The following is an 11,921-nucleotide window of genomic DNA, read 5'->3' as shown; positions in this document are numbered from 1 at the left end:
ATATAAGTCATACCCTAGCTTCCTCTTATTTTTACAAACTAAGAACTTCTTTCTCAGGTTCCTGGAATCCATTTTCTGGACCTTCAACCCTAAAGGAAGGTAGTTCTCCTTTCTTAAAGAAGAAATTAGCCAATTATCATCAGTTACCAAGCATAGACATTCAGATCTCATTGGCCATCTTTCTCTACCTTCTGGTCCATCACAGAACTTTTTCGCTGACTCATTCAGTGTTTAAAATATCCTCTGTCTTTTGTCTCTATGGCATTGACCTCACTCTGTGACCTCCAGCAGGCAGCCATTTTGTGTGAGCGTTTGCTTTCTTGTTCAGTTCAGTCCTATCTCTTCACAAGTTGATGTCCTTACAGCAACAATCTCGAAAGTACTGGTATGAGCACTTTTTGAAGCATCTCAATTTTTTCATTTAAATGATATTTATTATTATTTTTTCTTTTTTTCTTTTTTTGGTTTAGACAGGGTTTCTCTGTGTAGCTTTGTGCCTTTCCTGGAACTCACTCTGTAGTCCAGGCTGGCCTCGAACTCATAGAGATCTGCCTGGCTTTGCCTCCCGAGTGCTGGGATTAAAGGCGTGCGCCACCACCGCCCGGCTAAATGATATTTATATTTCAAAAATCAAAAACATGTCAAGATATTAAACATGGTATTTGTATAAAAATTAAACTAAAAAAAGATTGTATAGTCAAGTGGATTATAAACAGCTGCTGTACTATTACCAGTATTACTTAGAAAAAACACTGTATTATAAGGCTACTGTCTCTAGTGATTGTAGTTTTCAGATTTAAGAGTTAAAAAATATGTTTAATGGTATTCACAACTTCAATTTTATTTTTCGTTACTCACCTGTCTTTTCTTTGTTGAGGAAAACCTGCATGATTTGATATTTTGTTCTTGTGCCATTTCATGGATCACATTAGTACTTTTTTTCAGTAACTCCTTCCTAAAGCCTATTCTAACCTTTGTGCAGAACTATTATCCATCTGAGGATTCCAAAGGTTACAGCAATTAGAACACAGTGTGTCTTTGCAACTCAAATTCAAAGGTCTATTTTAATCATTACATTATCCCTTGGATCAATAGCCCCCATTAAGACAGTTCTCTTTTTCTACTGACCCGACCCTGCTTTGGCTTCTCTTGCAGTAAATTGTGATATAAGTACTGTAAAAATAAGTAATCATTTTTATACTCTCACACATCTAATTTAGCTAACAGAAAAATAAAAGTCTACATTTTGAAGGGAGATTTTATACAATAAAAAGTGAGTTAATTATTTTAATGAAGCAATATGCCAGCAGCAGCAAAAGCAAGTGAAACATAAAGAATGCGATGTGGTCCGTGGTCTGGCAGGGTTAGTGAGGTGTCACAATGCTGTGATGTGTGTGGTCAGGCAGAGATGGTGACGGGTGCAACTAAATGAACACAGCAGGCCTTGATTTCTATTACTCTTTGGCTACCTAGTCTTTCATTTTGTGTTCTTTCTCCACACCAAAATATGTAATGGCAGCTGCGTAGCAGGGCAGCTACAGTCTACACATGGATTTCATAGTTGTGTCATTGGTGCATTTAAATATTGAAGTCAAGGTTATCTAAACAACTTACTGATCTGTGGTTGGTTTCAGCCCTCTAGAAAATCTCTGAGCATTAATTCTAAGCCGGTCCAGTTTATGAGTATTAAATAACCCATAGCTGTTCTCCATCTCAGTGCTCAAGGAAAATAGGTTACAAGAATAACTCCAAATAAAACAAAGAGAGGCAAGAGAGGGTGGGAATAATGAAATCCATTGACATACAGATTACCCAAAGTTATCTGAACATATTTTATAATACTTACAAGTGAAATAAAGAATACTTGAAATATTTATCCTCAGAATAAAATTATTAATCATTAATGTATTTCTTAATTTAGAGAACATTTTAAGCTGCAAAATGTTTAGGTTAATTACAAAATTATTGTTTATTTACAAAGTCTTTTCTTCCCCCAAAATGACTTAATTGTGGCAGATTCAGAGTTGCTATGTGCATTTCTCCTTAGACTCTGCATGTTCTGGACACATGATATATTGTTCTGGGATAATCTTTTTGTATACTGTGAAAATGTGTCTGGTTGGTTTAATAAAGGGCTGAACATCCAATAGATAGGCAGGAGAAATAGGCAGGACTTCCAGGGAGAGAGAGGAGCTAGAGGTGAATCTAGGCATATGGAAGATGCCCAGAAGACAGAGTCAGGCACACAGAATTAGGGAGGTTAAAAAGTCATGTGGCAGAATACAGATTAAGAGAAACAGGTTAATTTGATTTATAACAGCTAGTTGGGAACAAGCCTCAGCTAAAGGCCAAGCATTCGTAATTAATAATAAATCTCCATGTTATTATTTGGGGGCTGGTGGGTGACAAGAAAGTTTGACTACATATGACACCCAATGTCCAGCCACATATATTCACATAAGGCCTGAGAAAGCTGAAAATATTTTATATTGCTATGGATTTGTGTATACTGATACAAATTTAAAGCCATTATTGTTAGAACACACTGTGTATGTGTTTCCATTCCTCTTTGAGATATTTTTGTATATAGATACAAATTTAAGGTTATTTTTGTTAGAACATACTGCATATATATTTCTTCTCTTGTTTAAGGGATTGTACCTATACAGCTTATTTTAAAATGTAGTGTACAGTTCTAGTCTTTGAAAGCTATTTAGGATAATAAAGAAATACAAGTTAGTAGTTAGTCATCTATAGCAATATAATAAGTTAGTCATCTATAACAATATAACAATCTATAACAATATAATTATAATATATTATAACTTATAATACAATATGTAAGTCTTTCTAGTTATGCTAGGTGTTTTCAAGGTAGGAGATATATTTTAGATAGATAGTCTTGAAACACTTCAGAGACCTGAATATGGCATTTAAGATATTTTAATAACATAAGGCATTTCATCACAGTGAGATATGTCTGTTTCTGGCAGCACCAATCTACTTCAAAGGTGATGGGGATTGAAAAAAATTCTAATGGAGTTTGCTTTCATTTGTGGCAAATTTAGCCACTGGGCAAGAAACTATAATGCTGTTTTCTACATAGTTTCTCTCTCTCTCTCTCTCTCTCTCTCTCTCCCTCTCTCTCTCTCTCTCTCTCTCTCTTTATGTCACTTTGTCTCTCTGTCTTTATCTGTTTGTTTGTCTGTCTGTCTCTCTATTGTAGATAAGTGTTTAAAATGTAATTGACAGTAATTGACAGTGAAAAAGTAAAATCAGGTGACACTATAAAATTTCAGAATGACAAGTCTAATTGCATAGAAGTTCATGGAGATGAACAGCTTTCAGATTAAGCAAGGGTTTGTTTTAGTGGCTTCCTTAATCTTAATCTTCCTTAATCTTGCTGTGTGATATTTTGATTTATAAATTTGTTAAAAATAGAGTGAATTTTTCATTATAAAAAACTAGTAACTGTTGTCTTAGTTAAGTTTCTATTGCTGTGTAGAGACATCATGACTACGGCAACTCTTATAAAGGAAAAGATTTAATTGGGTGGCATACAGTTCAGAGGTTCAATCTATTATTATCATGGTAGAATATGATGGCAGGCAGACAGACAGGTACTGGAGAAACAGCTGAGAATTCTACATCTTTGATCTGCAGGCAACAGGAAGTGAAGGGGACACTGGGTGTGGTTTGAGCATATATGAGACTTCAAAGCCAACCTCAACAGTGATACACTTCCTCCAACAAGGCCACACCTACTCCAACAAAGTCACACTTCCTAATAGTGCCACTCTCTATGGGGGCCCTTTTTTTTTAAACCACCACAATTATTATGCTTTGGTTTTGTTTCTTTGTCATGTCTTGGCCCGGAGACTTTTCCACTTCTTATTTTTCAGATTGTGCCTACAGAATATGGCATTTTAAGTGTTTTGTTAATTTAAAGTTTTTCATGACAATGAGACACATCTGCTCCTGGCATCACCAATTTTTTTTAGAGAAGATGATGTGCATTGAAGAAACTCCTTATGGAGTTTGCTTTCATTGTGGCAAGGTTAGCCACTGGGCAAAAACTGTTCTCTTTAAAGACTTTATTTTATAAACTACTCATTTTTTTCCTATGGCTGTACCCTTTTCATTTTCTTAAGCCTATGCATATTGTTAAACACACAGTAACCTGTTTAGAGGTTTTTCCATCTGGACCTCTTTTATTGCGTATCTTCAGCCTTTTTTGATCATATGAGCAAACCTTTAAACTACTAACCCACACCTGGATTCTCCTCCTGCAGCTCTCAGCTGGTTCTACCTGCTTTTTGGGTCCCAAAAGCCAAGCATGAAACTCTCAGCTGGTAGGAGATTTGTCTGACCAGAAACTGCATTTAACCTTCCTAGAGCTCTAGATGCTGATGCTTGTATTGTGGCAGGCATTTTTACTTAGTTTTTTGTTCCTATTTCATGTCTGGCCAAACTGTCTGGCCAAAACTCTTAAAGGAGCTGTGTTTTTTTTTTAAGCTTTCTTAGGCACTGTGGAAATTCAAGTGCCATGTTGGTACACCAGAATGTTGGTGGTGGTGGTTTTTTTTTTTTAACTCTTTCTTCAGGGACCCACCAACCAGTTCCAAAATAAATCACACACAGAGGCTTGTTCTTACTTATGAATTCCAGGCCTTAGCTTGGCTTATTTCTAGCCAGCTTTTACATGAATTATCCCATCTGTCTTTTGACTCTAGGCTTTTCTCATTCTCTTCTCTAAATCTTACTCTTACTCCGTAGCTTGCTGTGTAGCTAGGTGGCTGGCCCCAGCTGTCCTCCTCCTTCTCTGGATCCCAGATCTCCTTTCACTCCTCCATCTCTTTTTTCCTCTCCTCCCGGATTTTTCCTTCTGTATATTCTCTCAGCCTGCCAGCCCTGCCTATTCTTTCTCCTGCCTTGTTATTGACCAGTTGTCTATTAGACCATCAAGTGTTTTATACAGGTACAGTAACACAGCTTCACAGAGTAAAACAAATGCAACATACACAAAAGTAATACACCTTAAAATAATATTCTACAACAATCTACCTAGCACCTTCATACCAATGTATCTATCACACAACTATTATCTAACATCCATCTATTAGCCTATTGTCTCTCATTTTATTAGCTACATATATCACCACTCATTTGTCATTTACCATCTCTCCTAGCATAGAACTATCTTTGTTTACAACCTATTTTCATTTTACTTGAAATTGTAGAAGGAACAAGTTCCATTAATATATCTAAAGTCATAGAAAATAACATTTCTTAACTTTTTTTCCCACAGTAGAATTTCCTGGCACAATTTTACTTATTAAATGAGCTATTTTCAGCATGGATGTCAATTTACATAGTAGCATAAATAAATAAGAATTGCTGACATTGGGTTGGGTGGACTCTGTAAATTAAGATCTGTGGAGTTTCTCTTTCCAGTAGGATATAAGTGGTTGTGGCAGGCATCAGATCTCCCTGAGTACCTCTTGTATTTGTGGTGAAATTAAAAGATGGTCGATTTAAGGCACCATGGAGGTGAGGTAGCAATAAAGTGCCTAAAATTCTACAGCAGGGAGTGCATCAGAGGAATAACTGGTGATGGTGTTGTTAAGGTCCCTGGGACAGCTGTGATGTTTGAATTCTGGCTGACAAGATAGATGACTACTTTCGAAGAAAAGAAAACCCAAGAAAAATCTTGGTAGTCTCTCAAGGTTTCTATAGAAAAAAAAGAATGCATTGAAACCCTGACTCACAGTATGTGTACAAATACATTCTACACTGCTTTTTAACCATCTGGAAGTTCCATTGCTTTTCCTTCCCTACATTTAGGAAACATAACAGATGTTCTCTTTTGTGAGAACGGGACATGTGCATAGGAAATGTTTCACAGTGTGCACTAACACAAGGAGGATAGCTCTCGGTAGCATACTTTTAGCTGGATCTCCTTGGTAAAACCTGTGTCATATATATGTGCCCTTTTACTAGAGTCCTTTTGATTCTCATTTCTCACGATAAAATATATCTGGCTTTCAAATTTTAATGAGGATGGACTATTGTGGTCTTGTTCCTAACTTACTACTATGGTAATTGCTAATAATATAGCAGTGTTCTTCTATCTAAGGAATCCCTAGACACTTTGTGAAATTCAGTACATAAGTTTGTTTTTTTATATGTATATATAACTTACACTCTCTAATAAGAAGAGAAGCAAGTTAGGATTTTATAGTTCATCTATGTTTTTCTGATTTTAGAAGACTGTCAAGACATTTCCTATTTGTACCTCAGCTGCTATTCCTAAATATCTATATTTAATGACTTGAATGTTCCATTTACTCACTCTTATTTCTTACAACAGTTACTTATCTGCAATCAAAATATGGTCACCTATTTTCACTTTTATTAATTATTTATTTCTTATTCCTTCCAACAGGTTTCTGAAGCCATATACATACAGGCTGTGTAACATGCAAATTGAGACAGCTGTTGGTGTTTGCTGTGGTAACATGTGTCTTCACTGGCAACTGAAATTTTAAGCAATTTCTTCCTTAAATATTTTTAATTATACTTTTGCTTGTTTTGTGCATGAGTGTGTACACATGTATGTGTGCACATGTCGTAGCACACTCGTGGAGGTGAGAAGACAATATGGGGTCAGTCCTCTCTTCTCAATTTGTGGTCCCCAAGTTCTAACTCAGGCCATCAAGGTGTGTAGTGGGTGCCATCTCTCCAGCATCCCATCCCCATCTCAAAACAGGGTGTTCCAGGCTGCCTTCAAATTCCCTATGCAGCTACAGTCCTCCCACACATGCAGCTGCAGTCCTCCCACCCATGCAGCTGTAGTCCTCCTGCCCATGCACCTATAGTCCTCCCACACATGCAGCTATAGTCCTCCCGCCCATGCAGTGCAGTCCTCCCACACATGCAGCTGCAGTCCTCACATCCATGCAGCTGTAGTCCTCCTGCCCATGCACCTACAGTCCTCCCATGCATGCAGCTACAGTCCTCCCACGCATGCAGCTACAGTCTTCCCACGCATGCAGCTACAGTGTGTGTGTGTGTGTGTGTGTGTGTGTGTGTGTGTGTGTGTGTGTGTGTGTGTAAGCTACTGCAGTTTAAAATAAAAGGATGAGGTAGAATATTCAAGTACAGGCTGATCTTTCCATAAACACTTATTATCACCCACCAAACTCAGGCTCACTGGAAATAATTAGGGACAGTTGAGAGATTTAGCTTCCAAGATCTTTTTTATTTTCTGTTTTGTTTTCATGAAACTCTAAAAAGGATTTTCTTTGACAGCTTCTCCACTGAAATATTCCTACATGATTGTTTAAATGGTGGCTACTGCAATTAGTGTCTTCTTTGTGTATTTTGAAATTTGTGGGCAAATGTGTTTGCTTCACAGAATCTGGTAGTTTGGAATTTCAGCCAAAATAATGTCAACACATTTATATTTTAAGTGATTTTTTTTTGGCCTTTGGGAAAGCTAAGTTATTCAAACAAAACCTTCATTAAAACCATTCTTTTCACAGTTGTTCTTTCATACTTGACCCAGGTTGTCTCACAGTGATAAGCATCCCCACCTTACTCCAAACTTTATAAATTAAAATGTACTATAACTTTTCATAACCAGATATAACTATGAGATTTTTCTAAGAAAACTTTCAATTATTATAATTTTAATTCCATTAATTAATTAGTTTTAAAATCACTAATCAATTTTATTAAAATTATGTACACATAATCCTTGAGTTCAGCATGAATGAACTTGCTGAGATACTTAATGCTCATTTTTGTAACAACAGGAACCCATGTCAGGGGCCCAGAAAAATTATGACTTATTTGATTCTCCCATTGGGATATTGTGAATTTCTAAACTAAGAACCGAGATTGCCTGAGATAGGCAAATGGCTATTGCCACTCTTGGCTTCACCCTAAGGAAAACAACACCGCTTTCATAGAATCTCTAATCTAGGTCGAATGATTCTCCTTATAAAAAAGACTTTCAAAATTGAAGAAACACATATTGGTCAGGTTTTTTTTTTTAATCATCACACATAGAATACATAGGTAAATGGAATTGCAATTAAGAATAAGGCTTACCATAGGGAGCTTACATTTCCTAATAACTTACTAAGTGTAAAAATTTTCCTCCTTCATTCCTTCACTCCTTTTCCTCTCCCCTCCTGTAGCATGAATCCTAAAGGGTCTGGCCAACTTCTCAGCAGATCCTGTTTCCTCAGACTGGAGGCCTCTGAGTCCTCATCCAAATGGGTCTCAGCTGAACTGCTGCTCAAAAGCTTAAAAGCTTAACCACGCTGTAGTTCCTCATCTTCACGCCTTAAATATCTTTCTGCTTCCTGCCATCACTTCCTGGGATTAAAGGCTCTTGTTACCACGCCTGGCTGTTTCCAGTGTGGCTTTGAACTCACAGAGATCCAGAGGATCTCTGCCTCTGGAATGCTAGGATTAAAGGCGTGTGTACTACCATTTTCTGGCCTCTATATCTAGTGGTTGTTCTGTTCTCTGACCCCAGATAAGTTTATTAGGGTGCACAATATTTTGGGGAACATAATATCATCACACCCTCCCAGTCCCTTTTTTCCTTGCTTCCCTCACATCCATTCATTTTGGTCTTTATCTTTCTTTGATCCTTTTCTTTTCACTCTCAGAAACTGAATCTACAGTCTCTCACATGCCAAGGAAGCACTTTATCACTTAGCAACCCAGTGTCTTCCAAACAATTTTATCGATGGGAAAATTTAATGTCATGCATAAAATGTAACTTCGAAGTCATGTGACCTGTAGTTGTTAAAGTCATAGACGCTGGGTGTCATCCTGAAGGCTCAGAACTGAATGGGGTCAGCCTTGCTATCAGGGTGACATTTGAGCAGATCTCACAGGGAGTAGGAAATTATGGTCTAGAATGGCAAGTTTCACAGACTAGAGGCATGAAAAACCCAACAATGTCAAGTTACGACAAAAACCCAGAGTTAACAGGGTCAGGGAGAAAATAAAGAACATTCTTTAGGTCATTATAATAAATTAATATTTTACTTCCAGATACTGGAATGTTTGGGGAAAGAGTGTTGAAATCAACTTACATTCTTTCCTTATTTTTATTTTTTTCTGATTCATTGCTGAATTCTATTACATCTCTATTTTCTCTCTTTTTATTAGTTCTGCAAGAATTCCAAAGAATGCATTTTGATCATATTCATCTCCTTTTCCAACTCCCCCCAAATTCATCCCTTTTTACTTAACTTTGAGTCCTCTTTAAAAAAAAAAACAACTATAAACCACAGTTTGTGCTGCCTGTATACTAAAGATGTGTGGTCTTAACTAGTATAGTCAGTATACCAGGGGATTCACCCTTAATGAAAATTAGCTGTTGCTCTCTCAGTAACTATCAACTGCAAACAGTTCCGTAGCTAGGTCTGGCACTCTATGGTTACCCCAACTCCATTCTGAAATTCAGACTGGCTTGAGCCTATGATTGTCTTGTCCATGCTAACTCAAATGCTATTAATTCATATGTCCAAAGGACTTGCTGTGTCCAGAAAACAATTTCATTATAGTCATTCACCACTTATGGTCATGTCCAAAGGACTTGCTGTGTCCAGAAAACAATTTCATTATAGTCATTCACCACTTATGGTCTTTATACTACCTCTTTTTGCAACTATACCTGAGCCTTGGCTGGAAGTGTATGATATAGAAATCCCAGTTAGAGTTGAGCATTCTGCAGTCTCTTGTTCTCGATACCTTGATCAATTTGCATCTCTCTGTTACCACTTACTGCAAAAAGAAACTTCTCTGATGAGGGTTGAGAGATGCATCAATCCATGTGTATAACAATAAATCATTAGGAGTCAGTTTAATGCTGTTATTAAGGATAGTAGTAGTAGTAAGTTCTTTTCTAGAGCCTATGGCCAATCTAGCCACAGGTTCTCGACCATAATAAAATTCAAGTATGGGATTCAACTTGTACTAAGAGCCTTAAATTCAATCAGTGACTTACTCCAATGACATTGGTGCAACTATTGGACCACTAAACAGGTCTTGCCAGGTCGTTGACTGACTTAATTTGTCAGATCAGATTCAAACTATGCATAGCACCTTCCAGGATTATAAAAGATAATAAGTAAAGATGTAAGTTTCAGATAAGTACCAGCTTAACATCTCCACATTCTATGACTCAAGTATGTAATGTCATCGGCAATAAAGACTGACCCATAAAACTCTGGAGAGTAACTAGGAGTATTGGCAATAGCCTGTAATATTTAGGGGTTTATGAGAGCTCACTTTTGAGCAATCCATTTCTGTCATTAGTATGTTTATTCATTGTCTTGTGGTATCTTGTGGAGGCATTGTTACCCCATTATAGAGTAACTTCATTTAATCTCTCTCTATAGGTTTAGTGTATCTTTTAGGAAGCTTCTAGAACAGAGGTAGACTTCTAAATCTTTAGTGATAGTTATTTCTCCTCATATTCTCTAATCTACTTTGCCTTCAAATGATCCCCTTTCCCACCGAACATTCCCTATACTGTTATTCCCATCTAACACTTAGTACCACTATGTTCTGTATCCCTGACTTTGAAATTTCACCTTCCACCCAAATGGCCACCTTACTAATTTTCTAATATCTATGAGTATTCCAAAGGGAATATATATATATATATATATATATATATATATATATATATATATATATATGTTTGAAGATTCAAAACTAAAATTCACAAACAAGAGAAAGCATTTCACCCTAGTCTTTCTGATTCTGGGTTAACTCACTCAGGATGATCATTTTGAGCTCCATCCATTCACCTAGGAATTTCATAATTTAATTTTCTTAACAGCTGAATAATAGTACTACACTGTATAAATATGCCACATTTTAATTATGTATTCACCAGTTGATGGAAATCTAAATTGTTTTTCCTCCTGGCTATTGTGAATAAAACAACAATGAGCATGGATGAGTAAGTATTTCTATACTAAAATATAGAGTGCCTGCATGTATGTCCAAGTGTGGTATGATGTGGTAGATCTATTTACACCTTTAAGAGAATCCTGTACACTGATTCCCATCATGGCTACACTGATTTGTACTCCCACCATAGTCAGTGTGTTTCTTTCTTCACATCCAAGGGGTGCTGTGGGATGTATGGCAAATGTGTTGCTAATTAATCAATAAAACACTGATTGGTCGTTGGCTAGGCAGGAAGTATAGGCGGGGCAAGGAGGAGAATAAAGCTGGGAAGTGGAAGGCTGAGTCAGAGAGACACTGCCAGCCGCCACGATGAGAAACAGGTTGTGAAGATGCCGGTAAGCCACGAGCCATGTGGCAAGGTATAGATTAAAGGAAATGGATTAATTTAAGCTATAAGAACAGTTAGCAAGAAGCCTGCCATGGCTATACAGTTTGAAAGCAACATAAGTCTCTGTTTTTACTTGGTTGGGTCTGAGTGGCTGTGGGACTGGCAGGTGAAAGAGATTTGCCCTGACTGTGGGCCAGGCAGGAAAACTCTAGCTACAAATGGCGCCCAATGTGGGGCTCAAACCCACGACCCTGAGATTAAGAGTCTCATGCTCTACCGACTGAGCTAGCCGGGCCCACATGCCATCGTTATTTTCTCACCATTCTTAATCAGGGTGGAAGCTCAACATTTTAATTTGTTTTCCCCTGATAACTAGGATGATGGACATTTCAAAATAGGATCTAGAATCATTTCTATTTCATCTTTGATAACTCTCTGTTTAGTTCCTTACCCCACTTTTAACTAGGTTGTTTTATTGATATTCAGTGTTGAGGGTCTTTGTATATTCCAGATACTAAGGAGATGCATATTTGATATTTTTTCTCACTTCACTCAAATAATAGTGTTTTTCTTTTGCTGCACAGTT

The 11,921-nt window shown here is 37.2% G+C and overlaps 1 non-coding gene across 1 annotated transcript; it reads right to left on the bottom strand.

Annotated features, from left to right (window-relative positions):
* Window positions 1-11,557: 11,557 nt before the first annotated feature.
* Trnak-cuu (transfer RNA lysine (anticodon CUU)) lies at window positions 11,558-11,630 on the bottom strand. The gene has a single exon. It is a non-coding gene; the product is annotated as a tRNA-Lys (tRNA).
* Window positions 11,631-11,921: the final 291 nt, after the last annotated feature.

The sequence above is a fragment of the Peromyscus eremicus genome, chromosome 19 (genome assembly GCF_949786415.1).
Source record: "Peromyscus eremicus chromosome 19, PerEre_H2_v1, whole genome shotgun sequence".
NCBI lineage: Eukaryota > Metazoa > Chordata > Mammalia > Rodentia > Cricetidae > Peromyscus > Peromyscus eremicus.
This window is presented reverse-complemented; position numbering and strand designations above follow the sequence as displayed.